At 43.3% G+C, this 24,169-nt stretch overlaps 1 protein-coding gene across 2 annotated transcripts in view; it reads right to left on the reverse strand.

Annotated features, from left to right (window-relative positions):
* SLC25A15 (solute carrier family 25 member 15) overlaps window positions 1–23,667 on the reverse strand; it is a 60,583-nt gene extending 36,916 nt beyond the window's left edge. Inside the window, exon 1 of one of the 2 annotated variants that reach the window (XM_058686576.1) lies at window positions 23,634–23,667. The gene's annotated coding sequence lies outside the window, so the exon portion shown is untranslated. Of the gene's footprint in view, window positions 1–18,693; window positions 18,767–23,633 lie in introns of those variants that run through there. The other variant, XM_058686568.1, reaches the window with a different exon arrangement.
* Window positions 23,668–24,169: the final 502 nt, after the last annotated feature.

Raw genomic sequence — 24,169 nt, forward strand, 5'->3', positions numbered from 1 at the left:
AAAGCCAGAGGGTTTCAGGAACCAGTTCTTTCTCCTGAAATAAGTCTCCCTGCATGATATTGTATAAAATCACCTCCGCAGCTGAAAATCCCTCACAGGAGTGGCTCCTTCTGTTATCTTTGCTTTAGGAATAGAGGCACAATTACAAGGTGTTGAAAAGCTTAACAGCTCACAGAAGCTGAGAGAGAACTGATTGGAAAAAAATCACCTGCTTGGCATTAAATCATGAAAGTGACCGCGCGAACTTTGTTCTGAGGGTAATTCCCCAGGAATCCGATGGCCTCTTGAGAACAAGGACTTCAGATTCTTGCATCCCTGCTGTCAATATAGGTAGGTTCACCCAGTGGCATCTCAGATCTGCGTTCCAAACAACAAGCAAGTCGGTGCACTGACCCCTTTGCTCCAGGGGTTGTTTGCTGCGCTTGGGATTGTGTAATCCAGGGGCATTAGTGCAGCTGACAGTGTGCTGAGGGGGCAGGTGTAACGCAAGTCAGAGGTGAGGGGACAGAGTGGCTAACGTGGAGAAGGGAGACTTTGCTATTTCAACAGTATTTCACAATGCACTAGTTAATGATACCAAAAGGAGAAATAATTTCATTATTTACAGCGTTTTGGCACTAATACCATGTGGATGTGTTTGAACAAAGTGTTCATTGGAGTTGCAAATAATTCAAAAATGTAAATCATCTCTGATTCAAGGGTACTTTTAATTAATGAGAATGAAGAAAAAATGCTTTGGTTACACAACTCCCATTACACAAATCCCATTGAATATGGTTGGGTGCTGATGTAACATTTACTGAAGACTCTCTCAAATCTTTTTTGGAATCAAGTAGAGTTTGTATTTGCAAAAAAACATGGATTTGGATTTTCTCATCTATGTGGAATAAGAGGGTACTTTGTATCCCATGAAAGATTTTGTTAAGACAATATTTTAAGGGTGGGGGAATTTCTTTTGTCTTTTCCTTGACAGCTTTTAAGGGTATAAGCAAGGAAAGAAAGAAAGAAAGAAAGAAAGAAAGAAAGAAAGAAAGAAAGAAAGAAAATCACCTGAGATGTATATTTCACGAGTCTTAGATTTGAATTTGTCACATAAATATTTTTAAAGGCATAATTTATAATAGCAAAGACTTAGGATAAATGCCCATAAATGGATACGATTCAATGGATCATCAATAAGAGGAAATACTATGACATAATTTAAAAAATAATTTTCTTAAATCATATGTTTTAGGGTATATTTGGCCACAAGTAAAAGAACGCCCAACTACTATTAATATATTTATTTTGCATATAAAAAGAAATCTAGAAATAGGAAGTTCCAGAGTTGGTTAATTTAATGGCTCAAAAGTATCTCGGTCAGCTTCTCTGTGATTCTCTTGACTTTTCCCTCATGATCACAAAGTGGCTGCCGTAGCTCTATTACACCTTCCTATGCAACACACAAGGGCAGGAAGGAAGCCTTCTCCATATCCTTTTTATCACACAAAAAATCCTTCCTGGAGTTCCCCTGTTAAGCTTCCCCTTGTATTAGCCCAGAACTGAGTCTCATGCTTGCCCAAACATAAACACTGGGAAGAGAATGGAGTTACCATATTGGTTTAGAACAGGGGTCAGCAAGCAAACTTCTGAAAAGGACCAACCAGCCGGTAAATATTTCAGTAAGTATTTTGCAGGGCATGCAATCCCTGTCACATCTATTCAACTCTGCTGTTGTAAACAAAAGCAGCCACAGACATGGTAAAGAGGTAAGTAGGTTGTGTTCCAATAGAACTTTTTTAAAGTTTTTATTTTTCTTTTCCAGTTTTTATTTAAATTCTAGTTAACATACAGTGCAGTATTGGCTTCAGGAGCAGAATTTAGTGGTTCATCACTTACGTACAACATCCAGTGCTCATCACAACAAGTGACCTCCTAATACTCAGCAATTGCACCACTCTTTATTTACCCGAAGGATACAAAAAAAGAGATTCGAAGGGCTCCAGGCTCCTTGCTGTTTATAGCGGTGCTATCAATAAGGCAAACTATGGAAAGAGCCTAAATGTCCATCGACTGATGAATGGATAAAGAAGTGGTATATATATACAATGGAATATTACTCAGCCATCGAAAAGAATGAGATCTTGCCACTTGCGATGATGTGGATACAGCTAGAGTGTACCATGCTAAGCCAAATAAGTCAGAGAAGAACTTTATGAGCATTGAAATTTGAATTTCATGTAATTTTACCTGCCACAAAATATTATTTTATTTTGCTTCTTTTCAACTTTAAAACTTTAAAAAACATTTTGTACGGTTCAGGCCATACAAAAAGAAATGGCAGGCCAGATCTGGCTAGCAGGCTTTGGTTGGTCGACCCCTTTTTTTGACCAATGATGACTTAACCACTTGGGACTGTGTGAGAGGCCCATCTTGCCTGAAACATCATCACTGCAGACCCAGGTGGGAAGGGGAGGGCAGATTTCTATTAGGTAATCAGGAATCTCCCCCAAAGCATAGTAAGCATATGGGGAACTGCTTAGGGATATAATAATTTTTTTTTTTTTCATTTTATTTTATTTTATTTTATTTTTTATTTATTTATTTTTTAATATATGAAATTTACTGTCAAATTGGTTTCCATACAACACCCAGTGCTCATCCCAAAAGGTGCCCTCCTCAATACCCATCACCCACCCTGCCCTCCCTCCCACCCCCCATCAACCCTCAGTTTGTTCTCAGTTTTTAACAGTCTCTTATGCTTTGGCTCTCTCCCACTCTAACCTCTTGGATATAATAATTTTTAAAGAGCACACTGTATGTTCCCATGGGCTGCAATTGGACAGTCCCAACAATTTCCACCTGTTGAACCCCCCCCCTGCTATTTACCAAGACCTGTACTAGACACAGGCACCTCAAAAGCCTTTTCATGATCCCTAGTTCTCCCAAACAAATCCGTTCACTGCTTCCTATCAGTAACAAATGTTCATTTAGCACTGATTGGCTCTGTGTCAACCCACACTAAGTGCTGGAAATACAGAAATTAAAGAGACAATTGCTAGCCTCAGAGAAACCTCCATCCAAGGAGAGGAGGAAGGAACACAGAATTTGGGGAGGATATGCAGCGAGAGGGGTGTGGGTAGCACGGCATCCCAGAGAAGGGAATAAATGATGGAAAAGAGGGTTTCAGGGGAGGCCCCCAGGGGCCCCCCATGTCAGGGTGGGTTTTGAAAGACAAATGGCCCTTAGGAGGAAAGCCTGTTGATATGTCACTCAGAACTCTTAGTTGCCATCAACAGAAGCCAGCTCTGGAGCACAGGAACAATTTATTAAAAGGATACTGGGTGGGGGCACCTGGGTGAGCGTGGGACTTTGGCTCAGGTCATGATCTCACAGTTGGGTGAGTTTGAGCCCCACATTGGGCTCTCTGCTGTCAGCGTACTTCGGATCCTGTCTCCCTCTCTCTCTGCCCTTCCCCCACTTGCACACGTATGCACATGTACTCTGTCTCAAAAAAAAAAAAAAGACAAAAACGAAAAAAAAGGATGCTGGGTGACTTTCACCATCTCTGGATGAGAAGATGGAGTACCCTGAAGAACTTCTTGAAACAAATCCCAGAACACACTGCAGAAGTGTTCCACCGTGGAAACCGCGGTGCACCTCCTTCAGAGCTTCTAGATGTTGTAGTCTGTACCACTGTCCCTTTTGTGCCAGGGCCTCTGCGTGGGAACTATTGCTGGGCACCTTTGCCGCCAGTTTTGCCTGACAGGTCACTGCCACACCATGTCCATCGCCTTGTCTAGCTCATTTCCAAATTGATAAATCACGTAGATGCCACTGATGGATGGAACCTGAGTCACGTGCCTGTACCCGGACCTGCAAAGGGGGCTGGGAACGCGAGACTTCTGGCTTGTCTTGAAGAGGAAGGAGTCACTTGGCAGGAAACTCCCTGAATGTAGACAGGGCTTTAAAACAATGCCAAGCAAATGAGAAAGAATGAAAGCCTGCCATTTGCAGCAACGTGGATGGAACTGGAGGGTATTATGCTGAGTGAAATGAGTCAGAGAAGGGCAGATATCATATGTTTTCACTCATGTGGATCTTGAGAAACTTAACAGAAGACCATGGGGGGAAGGGAAGGGGAAAAAATAGTTGCAAACAAGAGAGGAAGAGAGGCAAACCATAAGAGACTCTTAAATACAGAGAACCAACTGAGGGTGGATGGGGGGGGTGGGGCACAGGGGAATATGGGTGATGGGCATTGAGGAGGACACTTGTTGGGATGAGCACTGGGTATTGTCTGTAAGCAATGAATCATGGGAATCTACTCTCAAAGCCAAGAGCACACTGTACACACTGCATGTTAGCCAATTTGACAATAAATTATATTAAAAAATAAAAATAAATAAAACAATGCCAAGCAGCCAGAGAACATGACACATGTCCACTTCAGACAGGCTGAGCATTCCCATCAGAGGTGTTACAAAACGAAATTCAACCAAGTGAATCTGAAGACCTAATTGGCTTTAAGTAATTCACGAATCAGGCAGCATTCCATCTGGCAAGTAGAGGAGAGTTCCAAGGAATTGTGCAAAATGGAAGGTTTCTATAGGAAGAAAGGTGTCGCAAGAAGTTATTTGCAAAAGAAAAGAAAGGATTGTTTCAGCCCAGGTAATCTTCTTCTATGGGGAAATGGAACAGTAGGGTTTAACATGGAGACATCACCTTGCTAGTGCTGATTAGGAAATTTCATATTGACTGTTGAAAGGTCACATTCCTGGGATAAGCTGAGACTGTGATTAAGTCTGAGTTTGCTGTCCTGGGGGGCAAATGATTCCAGTTGGGGCTTGTTGGATGTGTGTGTGTGTGTGTGTGTGTGTGTGTGTGTGTGTGTGTTTAACAGAGGAGACTGCGTGTCCAAAGGCAGCAAAGCAGGAAGCAACACAACTCATTTGGAGAATTACAGCAGTCTGGCTCTGAGAGGTGCTGGAAGATTCAGCCAGATGGGTGGGAGGAGCCACCTGCTGAGCCCTGAGGGCCCCTGTAGTGGAATCTACTTAGTGTCCCCTGCTAAGGCACGAGAACTGTGACTTATTCCTCACTTGGCCTGGGCTTTGCCCATGGTGGGTTTTAAGGCACTCTCGTCAAAATGAATCGTTGCAGGGGCGCCTGGGTGGCTCAGTCGGTTAAGCGTCGGACTTTGGCTCAGGTCACGATCTCGCGGTATGTGAGTTTGAGCCCCGCGTCGGACTCTGTGCTGACTGCTCAGAGCCTGGAGCCTGTTTCAGATTCTGTGTCTCCCTCTCTCTCTGACCCTCCCCCGTTCATGCTCTGTCTCTCTCTGTCTCAAAAATAAATAAACGTTAAAAAAATTTTTTTTTAAAAATGAATCGTTGCAATAAATTTGTTGGATTGCATCACTGTCATACAATTTACCACGATGAATATTGTAAGTGTCTGGGATCTTCTTTCCCCACAAATGGGCCTATCTGCAATGGATACTTTTCTATAGGCTAATTTGTTTTAGACATGGGAAGTATGTAGTTACTAACTCTTAGAGGCACCTACACATTCTTCACTGATACTTTCATTTAGATGTCAGATCATAACCATTTTTGAAAACAGTAAGAATAAAATATGGCTTGAGAGCCAGAACGAACAATAATCTTTTTTTAATGTTTACTTATTTACTTTTGAGAAAAAGAGAGAGAGTGAGTGGGAGAATGCCAAGCAGGTTCTGTGCTGTCAGCAAAGAGCCCAACGTGGGGCTCGATCTCCCAGTTAGAAGATCATGACCTGAGCCGAAGTCAGGAGTCGGATGCTTAACCGACTGAACCACCCAGGTGCCCCTTAAAAAAGGAAAGCTTTAGGAGCACCTGGGTGGTTTAGTGCGGAGCCAGCTTGGGATTCTCTCTGCCTTTCTCTCTCTCTGTCTCAAAAACAAGTAAATAAACTTTTTTTTAAAAAGAAGTCTTTATATTATAGTGCCAGGGATGTTGTATCAACTGATCACTTAATATATTGTTACAAATTGCACTTGCGATTTAACATCAGGAAGAGTAAGAGAAGGCTGATTGATTCCTCTTGTCCTAAACTGGTGCTAAGACTCTAAGAAGAGGTGCTAAGCCTCATGCCTTCTAGACAGAGCCATGATGAGTGAATAGCACCACCTCCTCATAGGGTTGACCGAGAGGTGGCACGACCCACTGCCTTCTCACGCATCAGCCCAGCTGTCCTTGTCCAGGCTCCACTGTCACAGTCTGAACCAGGGGAGAAATGGATTGGGTGGCAGGGACATGTTTGTCATTAGTCCTAGACAAACTGAGAGGTGCAGGGAGAGTGCAGGGTGCTTGTCGAGATGCCTGTCCTTCCCCTCACAAAATCATGTGGGTCGCCAAAAGATTGCAGGGAGGGGTGGGAGGAATAGATTGAGAAGTGCAAACTTCCAGTTATCAGATCAATAAGCCACAGAGATGAAAAGTACAGCATAGGGAATAGAGTCAATAATGTTGTAATAACGTTGTATGGTGACAGACGGTGACAACACTTGAGTGTTGTGTGAGGCATAGCATCGTCAAATCACTATGCTGCACCTCTGAAACTAGTATAACACCGTATGTCAACTACACTTCAATAGTAATTTTTTTAAGTTGTTTTAAGTTTATTTATTTATTTTGAGAGATGGAGTGCACAAGCAGGGGAGGAAGGGGAGAGAGAGAATCCCGAGCAGGTTCTGCACTGTCAACGCAGAGCCCGATGCAGGGCTCAAACTCATGAACCATGAGATCATGACCTGAGCCTAAATCAAGAGTCAGACACTTAAACAACTGAGCCAGCCAGTTAGTTTGAAGGGAATTGGGGCACCTGGGTGGCTCAATTGGCTAAGCATCCAACGCTTGCTTTCTGCTCAGGTCTTGATCTCATGGTTTGTGAGATCAAGCCCTGGGTCAGGCACTATGCTGATAGTGCAGAGCCTGCTTGGGATTCCCTGTCTCCCTCTTTCTCCCTGCCCCTCTCCTATGCTCTCTCATCTCTCACTCTCTCTAAATAGATAGATAGATAGATAGATAGATAGATAGACAGATAGATTTAGAAAACAGTAAATAACATTTTAAAAAATGGAAGGGAATATATTTAGTTCTCTCCCCAGCTGGTGGCTTGTGAGCCGTCAAGTCTGTACCCTCCATGGTACAGTTACTGTCCAAGCAGAGGTGAGCATGATGAGGGAGTCTTGGAAGGGCTTGCTGTGTGTCCTCGGGCAGCAGGAGTGTACAAGCCTCACAGACATAAGGACTGATGCCTATTTCTCATAGATTTCTGAAGGTGGGGAGGCTTGGCCAGCTGGTTTGCAGGGATAGTGGCCTGGTGAAGGACATCGGGGCTCTCAGCCATTCCCCTGGCTGCATATGAAGGAGAATATGGTTACAGAAAGGCTGCCCAGGGAGCCAAAGGAGGTAATACATCACCTGAAGGAGGCGTTGGGGGTAGGCTAATGGCAGCAGAAGGGAAGTATGGCCGCCCTTGTCTGAGGGGGTGCTCCACCATGGAGGGGGCCAGACAAAACCTGCACACTATCCCCTAGAGAACCCCACCCCACTTTCCCTGAAGGGCCCTCACCCGGGCAGAGATCAGCAGCGTCAGCTGGACCCAGAGCAAGGCCAGTTCAAAAGACAAGACTGCCTTTTCTGTCGCCTTCCTGCCTCATCTTTGGGGAGCTGAACTCTGAAGAGGAAGGGGAGGAGAGAAGGACAGAAATTAGAGCTGAAATTGGATCAGACCTAATTATCCTAGCCAAAGGATCAGAAAGTTCTAAGACTGATGTGACCACTCTGCTTTAAAATGCAAGCCAGCTCCTCCATACTGTACTGTATATGCTTATTTATTATGTCTCTTGTTCACTGTCTTGCTCTTTCCCTCTCACCTCTACCCTCACCCCAAAATGTAAACTCGGCAAGATCAAGGATCTTTGCTTTTAACTGATTTCTCTAGCATCTAGAATGATACTGTCCCTTTCGGCACCCTGTCACTACATGTGGCTACTTAACTTGAACTCACAATGAAATAAAGTAAATTCATGGCCTCAGTCGCACCCGCCACATTGAAGTACTTAATACCCACATGTGCCTAGTGGCCTCTATATTGGGCAAGATAGATAAGGAACATTTCAATATCACTGACAGTTTTATTGAACATTGCTGGTCTAGAACAATAGCCGGCATGCTGTGGCACTCGATAAATATTTGTAGAATGAGTAATTGAATGAATGGCTGAGTTGTTTTTAAGACAAGATAGTCTAAGAGTCTAGAGGCAAATTGCTCTATTATCAGTAGTGTATACACTCGGGTAAATCATTTCATCTTTCTGTGCACCCATCACTAGACACTTTGTCATTTGTAAACATTTAAAAAGTGCTTTTAGGGGCACCTGTGTGGCTCAGCTGGTGAAGCATCTGACTTTGGCTCAGGTCATGACCTCAGAGATTGTGGGTTCCAGGCCCACCCCAGCTCCATGCTGGTGGTGTGGAGACTGCTTGGGATTCTCTCTCTCTTCCCCTCCCCCACTCATATGTGCGTGGGGTCTCCTTCTCGCTCAAAATAAATAAATAAACTTTAAAGAAGAAGAAGGAGAGGGAGAGGGAGGAGGAGGAGGGCGAGGAGGAGGAGAAAGAAGGAAGAGGAGGACGATGAGGACAGGAGGAGGAGAAAAAGATGCCTGGGTTCGATTTTTTTTTAAATTTAATTTAAAAAGCGAAAATAAAAAGTGCTTTTAGAAAATTGTTCTGGGAAAACAGATACAACCACTGAAAGGATAAATAAAGGGATGCACCCATTCTTTGGAAGGCCCAGTATATTTGAGGCAACATAGCCTAGAGATTATTGGAGGCTCTGGAGTCAGATGGCCTGAGGGGAAAATCCCAGCATCTATTTTACCAGCTGGATGATTAGAATAAACCTTCTGGGGTGAGAATGAGGGAGAGATATGGTTCTACCACTGATGCTCTGTGTACTACCCCATCCCCACTATCCCCAATGCCCATGTGATCTCACCAATGAAGACTTCCACGTGTCACGTTCTAACCCTCTCTTTTAAAAAAAATTTTTTAACATTTATTTTTGAGAGACAAAGGGAGACAGAATGTGAGTGGGGGAGGGGCAGAGAGAGAAAGGGAGACGCAGAATCCGAAGCAGGCTCCAGGCCCTGAGCTGTCAGCGCAGAGCCCGACGTGGGGCTCGAACTCACGAATCATGAGATCATGGCCTAAGCTGAAGTCGGACGCTCAACCAACTGAGCCACCCAGGCGCCCCTAACCCTCTCTTTATAATAGGATTCTTTCCCTGCCGTGTAAACATGGCATTCAGCCAATCCCCAAATGAATAACCATCATTCAAAGCATTTAGCCAACATCTCTGTTCCAAGCTTTGCGCTAAGCACTGAAAATTTAGAGGCGAAGAGGGAAGCTTCATCTCCCAAATAGCTGGGACTGCAGCGAGGGAAGGCTGAGTGTTGTAGAGGCATGTTCAGAATGCCAGGGAGCAACAGGGAAAGGGCACATAACAAGCCCAGGGAACCAGGAAGGCCATATTTGGAGGAGGCAATGGCTGAGTCTTAAAGTATGAGAAGGAGTTATGAGTAGGAGTTTCAAAGGAGGGAACAAACCATACAATTATAAGAAAAGAAAGGAGAAAGAGCATGGCAGTCTAGGAGCCCCAGTGGTTCAGTGCAGGATAGGAGGTGAGGGTAACAGAAGAGGCTAGCAAGGAGCAGGGCTGATCTCCGAGGGTCCCGTATGCCCTGCTAAGCGTGTTGAGTTTATTCAGAGAGTGGTAGAGGGAGCCAGTGAATAGACATTCTTTGTGATGTAAATGTGGACGGTGTAGAGCAGAGAGGAGGTTGAAGGCATGGACTATGGAGCCAGACTGTTCTGTCCTTGAAGACTGGCTCTCATTCGACGGCTTTGTGAAGGTGGGCAGCTTCTTTAAGCCCCAAATTCCTCATCTTGCAAAAGGGGAGAACAATCCTAGCTGTGTAGTGGAATTTTGTGAAGGTAAGATGAGGCAAAAAATATAAAGCACTTGCTACAGTGCCCGACACATAGTAAGTGGTCAGTAAGTGCTAACAATTATTATAGGTCGTTGGTTTCTTAGGTTTCTTGTTTGCCTTATTTTTTTAATGTTTGTTTATTTAGAGAGAGTGCAAGTTAGGGCACGCACAAGCAAGGGGAGAGGCAGAGGGAGACGGAGAGAATCCCAGACTCTGTGCTGTCAGCACAGAATCCGGTGCGGGGCTCAAACTCATGAACTGTGAGATCATGACCTGAGCCAAAAATCAACAGACACTTAACCGAGGTGTCCCTGCCTTACTTTTATAGTTAAATACTAATTGAATGAATTAAATTTGCCACGATGATAGGAATTTAAAATGTTGTCCGTGTACCCTAATAAAAATCTAAACATTTTATTCCTTCAACCCATATTGATTGACCATGAATGACGTGCTAGGCAGTTTTAGACTCTAAGAATAAATCGCTGAACAAGGCGGCCCAGGGTCTCTGCTGTCAGCTTATATTCTAGTGGGGGAGGCTGACAATAAATAAGTAAACAAAAGGGTTACAAGATGTGTACACTCCACGAGGCAGGGCTTCTCTGTTTGGCCTTGATGGAGCCCCACCGCATGAGGCAGAGCCTACTGTAGGCACTCAGTGAATGTGTCGAGTGGATGAAAAGAGATCGTTTCAGAAGGTGATGAGCACTAGGAAGGCAGTGAAACCGGGCAACATGATGGAGTGGGAACATGCTGGAGTGGGAAGACTGGCTTCAGTCGATGCGGCGCTAATGACAAGGTGGCTGTTGAGTGAAGTTGGAAAGAGGTGAAGGAGGCAATCATGGGACAACCTTCGAGAAGAATGTTCCAGGTAAAAGGATATTCCGTGCCAAAGCTAAACATCCTAGAGCAAAGCTGTGTTGTGCCTGTGAAGAACAGGCCCAAGTTGCTGGCATGCAGCGAGTGAGGGGAGGAGAGAGTTGGGGCAGGAGGTGGGAGCCATAGGCAAGAGCTGGGCATTCAGGGCACTTAGACCCATTTCCTTGCCCTGCACAGAATCGCCTGGGAAGCTTTTCTATTCCTCCGCTCGAAATGTCTACAGAGCACATTACTGTGTTTGTCAGCTGCCCTCGCTCTTGTCCAATAGAATGATCTTTCCAGGCTGGGGACGTGGAGACAGACTGGATTCCTCTCTCCTGCTGTTGGCAGGCCTCTGCGTTGGCGCTTGACCTGCTCAGTGTTCCGGGCTGTGTTAGGTTTATTTGTCAGACTGATGTGACCATGAAGGGAAATCTTACCCTCTGGGGGAAAAATAGTCAAAGTGCAATGGGAAGCCAGTTCAGGATTTGAAACAGGTGAAAAAGGTGGTCTGAATTAAGTTATTAATGATCGCTTTGGTGGCTGGGTAGGGAAGAAATTGCGGGAGAGTGAGAGTGACAGGAAGGGGGCCCATTAGGTGACTTAAAATGGTCAAAGCCCAGGATGATGGTGGCTTGGACTGGGGGCCTAGAGCGGGAGGTGGAGGTAGGAGGGAACCCCCAGATCAGATGCCAGTCAGTTGTAGTCTTGGGTGGGGATGTACATTCACACACCACACACCATACCACACATATACCACATACCAAATACAGATGCACACCAACACACACAGACCACACACTCACATACACCCCCCCACCAATACCACACACCACACAAATACACCTCCACACACACAGCACCACATACACACCCACACCCACACCAGGGCATAAATGTTTTATGTAGCATGAGATTATTTCTGCCTCCAGAGGGCACTTGAGCCTTACAAATACATCCCAAGGGCAGAGAGGCCCTTTCCCTAGGACATAATTTGAGAGGGCCAGGAAAGCAAAAACAAAGGCCATCTCATCTGGAGCTACAGTCTTTGTTTATTGGGATGTAAAAGCTCTTTTAAAAATTAAATTTCCTTGCAACAGCTTTATAATAAACCGCAATTTGGGCTTTCATCCGTTGGTGTAAGTTAGTCCAATTATATAGCTGTCCTTCTGGGGCATAAATGAGAGAGAGGCAGTTTGACAGGTAGGTGAGGAGAGAAGAAGCCTAATTTTGAGAGGCGTAGCCAGAGTGCCAGGCCTGGGTGAAGCCCAGAGCAGGTAGGCTCTGAGGAATGGAAGGCAGCATAGACACAGCCCCAGGGACAGAATGAAAAGGCAAGGGGTGGGGGGGCACCTGGGTGGCTCAGTCGGTCAAGCATCCGACTTCGGCTCAGGTCACGATCTCAGGGCTTGTGAGTTCGAGCCCCAGGTCGGGCTCTGAGCTGACAGCTTGGAGCCTGGAGCCTGCTTCCGATTCTGTGTCTCCTTCCATCTCTGCCCCTCCCCCACTTGTCTCTCTCTATCAAAAATAAATACATATATATATATATATATATATATATATATATATATATATATAAAAGAAAAGGCAAGGGGTGGGAGTGGGGCAATCAAGGAATTTTCAGATGCTTCACAATTTGGGCTGAGGACAGTTCTGCCTGGAAACATTTCTGTCGTCTCCAGAAATTATTTGCTAAGCACCGTTTCATCGTGGTTCTATGTCTTATGCCGCACAATCCATGTTAGAATGACATGATCCTGCTCTTTGATAAACTTAAGATCGAAAGCAATTTTACACATAAATCTACTGAGAATGAATCACTTTACATAGAGAGGGAAAAGCAAAGCATCTAGACAGTCTGAGCCGAAGGGCACAAAACCACTTCCTCTTTTGTCCCGTTTCCCATACGTGTCCTGCTGCAGGTGCCTCCCTGCCCCCCCCCCCCCCCCACCTTACACTGTCCTTCAGCTTTGGGCACTAAAGACCTAGTGAAGAGGCGACCGTGACCCAGGAGCTCCTCCACCTGGGCCCCCACAGCCCCCCCCCGCACCCCCCCCCACCCTCCGTGACTGTGCAGCTTTGAACGTAATGCCTTGTAAATACCGTTGCACTATCTGTTAACCTATCTGTGAGTCTGACCAGGTCACCAGCCCCTGGACGCATGGATGAAGTCTTACTCACCTTTGTATTCTAAGACCAAAACTTGATTTTCACATAGTTAAGTATTACATATTTATACTAATACCATACATCTACATTTATTTTCTATAAACACATACATTCATCTATTTTAGGCTATGTTTGATACTGTTATTTGACTAGGTTTATGGCCTAGATTAGCTGGAAATACACTTATATAGCAGGGAAAGATAAACATTCCTATTGAGGAAGGTGTGGTAACAAAAGAGCTCTTCCACCATCTATGAAAAAAGAAGGGAAATATTACATCTGACATTCTGCCATACACACCCGCCCATCCTGCACCCAAATCGGGAAACGTCGTGACAAGCTACGCCCCAAATGAGCTAGGCTCATTTCTCCTCTGAACTTTCAGCCAGTACATCGTCTTGGCAAAGGTGTTCATAATAATTTGCTACTTTTGCTGGTGGGATCACAAGTAAGTTGAAATGACTAGCTTAAAATGCTGGATAAGTGGATTTATTCTGCAGGCATATTTCACAAGGAACAGTCCTAATGTACCAACCACTACCACGGCCAGCCTGGCTGGTTGGGAGTTCCAAATATTGATTGGCTCTTCCTGGACTCCTTCTTACATGGTGCCATCCCTCTGCTGTGGCACATAATTACCTTGCGTTGGGTAATCCTGATGTCACTCAGAAAATTAAATGAGACCTATAGATTGTTTGGTGCTCAGTGATGGCAGTTAGTGTTGTTATTATCACCAGTTACCATATTGCAGATACATATGGTACCTCCTAGTTTTGTTGGAAAAAGGCTTATGCACTCTTTTACACTGAAGCATTGCACGTAAAATAACCCTCTTTTATTGATAGATGGAATCATAAATTCTGGATATTTAGTAACATCTACCAACGCTGAAGATAAAATATAAAATCTATCGCTAAAAAATAAATACATTGGTATCAGCAAACACTGGTATAAAATGGACAACAAAGCAACATATTTATTGGAAAACGAATCACATATACAGGTAATGCTAGTGACTGAAAAGTAATTCACAATATAAATGAAACTTGAGGGGCACCTCGGTGGCTCAGTCGGTTGAGCGTCCGACTTCGGCTCAGGTCATGATCTCATGTTTCGTGAGTTCGAGGCCCACGTCTGGCTCTGTGCTGACAGCTCAGAGCCTGGAGCCTGCTTTAGGTTCTGTGTCTTCCTCTCTGTCCGCCCCTCCCCTCCTCGCACTCTGTCTCTCTCTCAAAAATGAATAAACATTAACACCTTTTTTAAATAAATAAATGAAACTTGATTGCATATGAAGTGTATACAGACAGAGCAAGTGTGATGGACAATGGAATAAAGCTAGCAGCAAACACTTTGATGAAGGCACAGGCAAGCAGCCACAGAAGCTGTGCCCTGACGTTTATGTTTCCCTGTCCCACCGGAGACAAGTGGCTTCTCTATTTGCCCTGTTGTGGTCCACCAGCATGAACAGATCTGTAGCAAACAGCAGACTGGCAGAGTATTTCTAAGTTTTTCAACGATGTATTATTTACTTAGATCTAAGGTGTTCCTTAGAATTAGCACAGTAGTTAAATAATGTATGAAATGAATCTGGGGTACATTCGATAGCATGGGAAGTAAGTGCATTATGATGGGGTGAAATCGCCTTTACCATGAAGCTGAACTGCTATTTAAATATCTTTGCTGCTATTTTGTAACTTTGGGTAATTCCACCTGTTTTTAATATCTTGGTATAACTAATATTATGTCCAACATTGTTTTTCAGCTTAGTGAACCACTAGTCATTGAATTCCACTTCCAACTCATTAGCTAAAAAACTTCAATGATCATTTATTCAGAGTGCTTTGGAATCAGAGCACTTTAGATATATAAAATTTGGGAGGAGTGTGTGTGTGTGTGTGTGTGTGTGTGTGTGTGTGTTATGACAATAAATATAATTACCATTCTGTACTCTAGCTAGCTGTAAGCATAGGCCTCAAATACTGCATTTGGTAGCTGGGTCAATCCTTTCCCTTCTGTACCTCTGTGACACCTGAGGAAGGTCTAATTCTCCTCCCCGGACCTTCCTGTCTGCCCTCGTATTGCTGAGAACCAAGAATATCTATCTATGTCTCAGGATACGACCCTTCCTAAACTCTCAGGCTGGCCTTGTCCGAGGATGTGCTGCAATTCAGAATATTTTAAGAGGTCTTCTCAACATCCAATGCTAAGTGTACATACTGCTTTAAAATACAGCTGAATGCAGGGTGCCTGGGTGCCACAGTCAGTTGAGTGTCCAACTCTTGGTTTGGTTCGGGTCATAATCTCATGGTTCTTGAGACAGAGCAAGCCCCACATCAGGCTCTGTGCTGACAGTGCCTCTCTCTCTCTGCCCCTCCCCCACTCACACGCTCCCCACTGCTCTGTCCCTCTCTCAAATAAACTTTAAAAAATAAAAATAAAAAACAAAATACAACATCAGTAATATTTTTACTTAGATTTCTGCCTTTGAATCATAGATTCCAGAGATCTGCAGCACCATGTGTTGGCTGGAAAGAGTATTCTCCTTATTCCTTAAAATTATTTCATTCCCTTTTCTTCATCACCTGTATGTGTTAATGTATTAAAATTCTTAACAACAATAACCATATATTCTCCCTGGACTCTCTGGTATGAGTTGACTCATGAAAGTTCACTGTTAAGTCCAGAAGTGGTAATTGCTCAAAAAATGCCTTTGGTGTTCTCTAGGAGTGCTACATTTGAAATCAGAAGACATCCTTATAAAGAACAGTGCTGATTAGACTTCTAGATAGTTTAACATCTTCAATCAAAATGGTTTTCTGCAGGAGCTTCAGACTTGGCAAACACATCTATGTGCCAGGAGGGTGGTACACTCCAAGCCAATGGGACAAAAGTTCCTGTGCTCAGGACCCTTCTAGACCTTTCCCTATGTACCTCTTAATCCAGCTGTTCATTTTTTAAAAAAATTTTTGTAACTTTTTTTATTTTTGAGCGAGAGAGACAGAGCATGTGCAGGGGAGGAACAGAGAGAGAGGGAGACACAGAATCCAAAGCAGACTCCAGGTTCCGAGCTGTCAGCGCAGAGCCTGACGCTTGAACTCACGAACCACGAGATCATGACCTGAGCTGAAGTCAGCCACTTAATCGACTGAGACGCCCAGGCATCCCATCCAGCTGTTCATTTTTAACAGAACTAGTAATGGGACAGATAAACACTGATGCCTCTTGATATAAAGCACAGTGAACACTATAACTTCACTTCTGTGGTTCTCCCGCTAAGAAACTAATAACTTATATCTAATCATTAGGAAACAAAAAAAAAAAATGAGGTGCGCTACAAAATAACTGGCCTGAACTCTTCAAAACTGTCAAGGTCAAACACCAGAAACTACTCTAACATTGTGTATCAACTACAATTTTAAAAAAGTCAACGTCATGAAGGACAAAGATGGACTGAAGAACTTAACTGCATCAAAGTAGACGAAGAGGCATGGAATTAAATGCCACCTGCGATTTCTGATCAGGTCCTGGACCAGAAAGAGTTTCTTTCTCTTTTGTTATAAAGGACATCACTGTGACAGTTGATAGAATTTAAATAAGGTCTGTAGATTGAATTATGGTATTGTATTGATGTTAATTTCCTAACTTCAAAATTGTACTGTCCTTATGTAAAGAGAATGTCCTTTTTTAAGGAAATATACCCCCAAATTATGTAGACGTAAAGCAAAGTGTCTCTGTAATAGATTTTCAAGTGTTTTGTGAAAAAATACTAAGTGACAGAACGAGAATGATAAAAACAAATGTGATAAATTGTTAACATTTGGGTAGTCTGGGTTAATGACATAAGGGAAATATTTGTACTGTTCTTACAATTTTTTCACTATGTCTACAATTATTTAAACATAGAAAGTTCATTTAAAAAATTGTCAGGGTGCCTGGCTGGCTCAGTTGGTAGAGCCTGCAACTCTTGATCTTGGGGTGGTGAGTTTGAGGCCCACATTGGGCATAAAGCTTACTTTAAAAAAACAAAAAAAAACAAAACAAACACAAAACAAAATGCCTTCAAGACTTGTCTTCTGCACAGCTTCTTTGCTTTTTAAATTTTCAAAGGATATTACTTTTCAAATTTTACTGTGAGAGTAGCAAATACTTCTGTAGTGCTTACTGTGTGCTAGGCACTGTTATAAGCACTTATACACATTTTAACCCACTTAATCCTCACAGCCACCTTGAAGGTAGATGCTATTATTATTCCCTTTCCACAGATAAGTCACCTGAGGCCCAAAGAGGGTAAGAAAACTTGCCCAAGGTCCCAAAGAAAGGGGCAGAGCCTAGTCCCTCACTCTGCCCATCCCAGAACCGTTATATTCCGCTGCATCTATTATACCCGAGCTACAGAGTTGTTGCTTTTTAAAGATTTTATTTTTAACTAATCTCTACATTCAACATGGGGCTTGAATTTACACCCCAAGATCAAGAGTCATATGCTCTACGACTAAGCCAGCCAGGCATACCCTGAGCTATAGAGTTTTAAGTGTGACTGCTTTATTTTCCATTTCTATACTTTCAATTTCTTGGGAAAATTATGAAGAGTATAAATGTGTATTAGAGTTTATTTTTCTCTAATTATGAGAATTTTGTGGGTGGTCTATGTCTCATGGCACATTTCAAATAGTTTTATCTGCTTATAGTACCGGGCCCTGTCTCAGCTGTCTCCGGGTATTAAGGAGGTAAGGAGACCTATGAAGTTAACTCTGTAACATGTAACAGGATATCCTTTTTTTGTTGACTTTGACATTTGCTTGGCCTTGTCAACCACCAACACTAAACAATATCACCAATACAAATATTTGAAACCTCGGGGCGCCTGGGTGGCTCAGTCGGTTAAGCGTCCGACTTCGGCTCAGGTCACGATCTCACGGTCCGTGAGTTCGAGCCCCGCGTCGGGCTCTGTGCTAACAGCTCAGAGCCTGGAGCCTGTTTCGGATTCTGTGTCTCCCTCTCTCTGACCTCCCCTGTTCATGCTCTGTCTCTCCCTGTCTCAAAAATAAATAAAATGTTAAAAAAAAATTGAAAAAAAAAAAACAAAAAAACAAATATTTGAAACCTCAAAAGGCAGAGTATTTTCTTCACTACGCTTTGAGCACTCATGACTTGCCTATGTATTATTTTAGGTTACTTTGGCATCAGCTCTAACATTAGTGCATAATGGCAAACTTACTGCTACTTTTTTCAAAAGGGTTATCTCATATTTTACAAAATCAAAATCAAGAAGACTTTTCTTTTAAATAGCACAATCAACACCTACAATCTTCATCGGAAGTACATTTTCATTAAAATGGACAGTCTCTAGTGGATAGGTCCCTAAAATTTCCTTTGCTTTTTTAAAATTTGTCTTACCACACAGGGACACCTGGGTGGCCCAGTTGGTTGAGCGACTTCGGCTCAGGTCATAATCTCGCGATTCGTGGGTTCAAGTCCCGCATCAGGCTCTGGGCTGACAGCTCAGAGCCTGGAGCCTGCTTCCGATTCTGTGTCTCCCTCTCTCTCTCTGCCCCTCCCCCGCTCTTGCTCTGTGTCTCTCTCTCTCAAAAATAAATAAATATTAAAAATTTTTTAACAATTAAAAAAAAATAAAATTTGTCTTACCACACTAATCTCAGAAGCATGGCTTTGCTGACACCAGCACCTGGATGTTGTCAAGTGGACTTTGACATTCAGCCTGGAAAGATGCCAAAGGAACACAAACATGCCATTAAGCAGGCATGAGAGCCAGCCAAGAGCCCTGGTTAGTCAGCAGGCACCGGGCTGGCAGTTACTAGTCATGTGACTTCGGGTGAGTCCCCTAACTTCTCTGAGGCTCATTTTTCCCATTAGAACACTGGGCATAAAACCCTTGCCCTGCCTGCCTCAATTATTACCACAGTAATCAAATTAAATAACGTATGTGATAGTTCATTGTAAAATTTTATATAAACTGAAATATGAAGTTCTTTGAAGACCATCAGGGGGCACCTGCGTGGCTCAGTCGGTTGAGCCTCTGCCTGTTGACTTCGGCTCAGGTCGTGATCTCATGGTTTGTGGGTTCAAGCCCCACATCGGGCTCTGCACTGACAGCATAGAGCATGCTTGGGATTCTCTCTCTCTTCCTCTCTCTGCTCCTCCCCTGCTCACACTGTCTGTCCCTCTCTCTCTCAAAATAAATAAATAAACTTAAAAAAATCAAGATGGTTGGAAATTAAAAAAAAAAAAAAGACTAAACAGGACAGCAGAGTAGGCTGATAAAATGAATGGACTTAATTAAAAGTTTGTCAGGAGGTGGAAGCAAGTCCCCAAAGGTGATCCCAATGAGCCACTCCTGGCATTCAAAGGGAAGTATAGTTCCCTTCCTTAGAATCGGGTGGCCCTGCAACTCTTTTCTTACCAACAGAATGTCACGGAAGTGATACTATGTAATTTCCAATGCTAGGTACTAAAAAGTTGTGCAGAGTTAGCCTGGGTCTCTTGGAACACACACTGTAAGGCAAGCACGTTTCTATGTGAAAAACTCAAATACTCTAAGATGCCATGCTGTAAGGAAGCCCAAGCTAGCCAGGTAGAGAGGGGTAGGGGAGGAAAAAGATCTCTTCTCCCTCTACTCATCTTAGGTTCAATGGCTGGGACCCTGTAAATTAGAGTGATAACAGACAGGTTAAGAAGACAAAAACAAATAGAAGTTTATTAATGTGTATACTACACATACACATGGGAGCCCTCAGAGATGAGTAACTCAAAGGTATGGTTAGAATTTGGGCTTAGGTAGCATGTTAACAAAACAGCAGTGCAATTTCAGAGAAGTGACAACACCAAGGCAAAGGACTAGGCCTTTCTAGGCCAGCAAATCATAAAAAGGCAAATACGTGAGGGAGCTAACGTTAAGATGAGGGCTAGTTAGTACAGTCAGTTATGTGGATTTCTTCAGCGTCATCTCCGGGCTGACCAGGGTCTAGGGTTGTATTCAGTGATTAACTTTTGTCCTTCCTGGGAGAGAAGGAAGGGGGAACACCTTCACAAATTTATGCCCTGTTTTTAGGCAAATAGGGCGAAGGTAGAGAGCTCCACTTGGATTTGCTTCTTAAGTGTCCACAGCTCAAGATGATCTTTATACCGAAGTGGCATATTTTAGGGTAGCATATTCTGAGCTGGAGAATATTCTCCATATTCTGAGGAGCATATTCTGAGGTGGAGAGAGAGCAAGCGAGAGAGAGACAGAGAGAATATTACTCAGCCAGGCCCTGTTTCTTCCAGCCATCCCAGCTGCACCATCAGCTATGTGAATAAAAAAAACCCATCTGGGGCAAGGATGCCTGGGTGGCTCAGTCAGTTAAGCATCCGACTTCAACTCCGGTCATAATCTCATGATTTGTGAGCTCAAGCCCTGCATTGGCTCTGTGCTGACAGCTCAGAGTCTGTGTCTCCCTCTCTCTCTGCCCCTCCCCCCTTGCGCTGTCTCTCTCTCTCTCTCTCAAAACAAACAAACAAACAAACAAACAAACATTTAAATTAAAAAAAAACAACAACAACATCTGGGACATCCAATCCAAACTAGCTGCTCTCTGACTGCAACCACATGACAGACCCCAAGTAGAAAACACCGGCTGAGCCCAGTGAGCCACAGAACTGTGAGAGAGAATAAACTGTTGTTTTAAGCCACTTTTTTGGGGCGATCTGTTTTGCAGCAATTGATAATTGAAATATAGAATAATTTTGTTTTTTCTTTTCATGGAAGGCTTATTGAGTCAATTAGTGTAGAATTTCATGAGGCATTTAGGAAGAAGTCACTGGTGTATATCAGCACCTATTTCAGTTGATTTGCTCTCTCTTGCCAAAGGTACAGTGTTCTAGAAAGTGCATTTCAAGGAGGCACTGAGAAGAAAATGACTGGTGAGTCAATGCCAGAATAGAAGAAGGAGGGAAAACATTCTCTACTTCCAGGCTACATTTCTGTTGCTCTCATAAATGACTGCTCTGGACAATTGCACAAGTTATGTTTCTTCAAAGGATAGGTTTATTTTTCTTTTTCTTAGGATGTACTCAAATTCTCCTGTGGCTTAATTTGTGGCCAGTTAGAACTGCTTTAATTACCTTTTGTGTTAAAGTCAGGTTTGTTGACGTATCATTTATATACAGCAAAATTCACACATTTTAGGTGTACAAGTTTTTAAGTTTTGGTAACTGTGAAAAGCTACAACCTCCACCAGAGTCAATATATAATATTTCAATAAGGTCAAAAGGTTCCGTCATATTCTGTCATACTCAGTCATCTCCTCCCAGCTCCACCTCGAGGTAATGGTTTTTTTTTTTTTTACCATTGTTACTTTATTTTTTTCTTTGTGATTTAAATTTTAGTTGACATACAGTGCAATATTGGTTTCAGGAGTAGAATTCAGTGATTCACCACTTACATACAACACTCAGTGCTCATCACAAGTGCCTTCCTTAGTACCCATCACCCATCTAGCCCATCCCCCAACCACCTCTCTCCATCAGCCCTTAATTTGTTCTCTATTGTTAAGAGTCTCTTGTGGTTTGTTTCTCTCTCTTCTTCCCCCACCCCCCTGCATTCATCTGTTTTATTTCTTAAATTCCACATAGGAGTGAAATCACACCGCGTTTGTCTTTCTCCGATTGACCTATTTCGCTTAGCATAATACATTCTAGCTCTATGCGCATCGTTGCGAATGACATAATTTCATTCTTTTTGATAGCTGAGTAATATATCATTGTACACACTGCATCTTCTTTATCTATTCATCAGTCGATGGATATTTGGGCTCTCTACATAGATGGGCTACTGCTGATGCTGCCATCAACAGTGGGGTGCACGTACCCCTTCGAATCTGTATTTTTGTACCCTTTGAGTAAATACCTGATAGCGCAATTGCCGGATCATAGGGCAGTTCGATTTTTGGTTTTTTGAGAAACCTCCATCCTGTTCTCCAGCGTGGCTGCGACTCCTGGTAACTTTCGATCTGATTTCTGTCCCTAGAGCTTTGTCTTCTTCACATTGTTATATAAGTGGAATCATACAGTGCGGTCTCTTTGATCTGACTCTGTTCACACAGCATAATGACTCTGATGTTCCTGCAAAGTAATAATCTGATTAGTTGCTTTAATGCTGCACCAATTACAACACTTTTTCTTTATGTGCATTTTAAGTGCATACAGAGCTATGAACAGCTAAATATGCCACAGGGTCACTGCAGCATATCTCAAAGTTTTGTCTGAAGACCAGCACCAGAATCACCTGAGGTGCCGAATCTCAGATTCAGATCTTCTGAGCTACTCAGTAATGTATATCAGTAAGTGCCTCCACGTGACTTTTATGCGTGAGTAAAATCCTAAACTGTCAAGTATTCCAAAATGAACAAGAATATCTAGCTCTGCCATTGACTAGCTGCAGAAAGTTGGGCAAATTACTTAAACTCTCCGCACCTTTTTTTTTTTTTCCCTTTGCACTTGGAAATTGTTTATTCACCGAATATGAGCATCTATTATATGACAGGCATGGTTCTAGGAACTGGGATTGCAGCAGTGACTAAGACAAAGTCCATTCCTTCATGGAACACACATTCTGTCAGAGTGAGATAGTAAGCATTTAAGCATATAAATATGGGATAAATTTCACTTAGTGATACTCTGTAGAAAATGAAACAAGGTTGTTTTTTTTTTTTATTTTTGGGACAGAGAGAGACAGAGCATGAACGGGGGAGGGGCAGAGAGAGAGGGAGACACAGAATCGGAAACAGGCTCCAGGCTCTGAGCCATCAGCCCAGAGCCCGACGCGGGGCTCGAACTCACGGACCGCGAGATCGTGACCTGGCTGAAGTCGGACACTCAACCGACTGCGCCACCCAGGCGCCCCAAACAAGGTTTTGACGTAGAGGGTACCTTAGATAAGGTACAATCTAGACTACTTGCCACAAAGAAACTCAAAAATACATTTAAATAACATGGAAGTGGTTCCCCCCTCCCCTTTCTTTGTGACTGTCTGGAGGAGGTGGGTAAGGACAGAGGTAGGATGGCTGTCATCCTCCTCTCCGAAATCCTTCATCTCTCCATCCCCTAGCTGCTTCAGCTCCTATCATCTGGCCTATATTCCAACTAGGAGGAAGGAGAAAAAGGTTGTGGGGGATTTGTGCCCGTTTTTAAGGGCACATCACCTCTACTCACATTCTATTGATTAGATGCAGACATACCTGCCTGCAAGGGAGGCTGGGAAATGTAGTCTCTGCTGTGGCCATGTGTTGAGCTAAAGCTCCAGAGGAAGAAGCAAGCGGGGACTGGTAGACAGCAGTAATCCCTGCCAGAGAGTGTGACTGGATGGCACAGGAGGCTACGGAAGTCAAAGAAGGCGTCTTTTGGAAAGTGACAGTTGAAGGAGTCAGAGAGTTGAGCAAGGCTGAATTTCAATCCCTGCTTGTGACCTTCAGCCCAGTACTCTCATACAGGTCACAGCCTATCTGCCCCAATGAAGGAGGTTAAGGAATGTACAGGATGGATAGTGCAGTAGAGTTGACTAGCATCAGGATAATTGGGACAGGATATACCTCCAGAGAAGCTGTGAATCTGAGATGGCGGTTTCAGTCCCCTTTGTCAACCTTAAAAGAAAAAAAAAAAAAAGTTAGGGTTATTATACAAAATTGGAAAAAGGATGAAGTAAGTATTAAATGTGACTTGGGGGTCCCTGGGTGGCTCAGTCGGTTAAACGCCCAACTTCGGCTTAGGCCATGATCTTGCGATTTGTGAGTTGGAGCCCCGAATCAGACTCTGTGCTGACAGCTCAGAGCCTGAAGCCTGCTTTGGATTCCATGTCTCCCTCTTTCTGCCCCTCCCCCGCCTCTCAAAAATAAATAAACATTAAAAAAAAATTTAATGTGATTTTAATGGACTATTACACTCATGGATGGATTTTCAACCAGATATCAAGTGATATCAAATTAAGTATACTCTCTTGATAATATTCTATGTCTTGATCTGGGTGGTGGTTCACATGGGCAAATTCATTCTGAGATAATTCATTAAGCACTTTTTCCTCAACATGTTTATGATTTGTGCACGCTCTGTATTTCAGCTTACAAAAAAT

Source organism: Neofelis nebulosa, chromosome 1, assembly GCF_028018385.1.
Source record: "Neofelis nebulosa isolate mNeoNeb1 chromosome 1, mNeoNeb1.pri, whole genome shotgun sequence".
Taxonomy (NCBI): domain Eukaryota; kingdom Metazoa; phylum Chordata; class Mammalia; order Carnivora; family Felidae; genus Neofelis; species Neofelis nebulosa.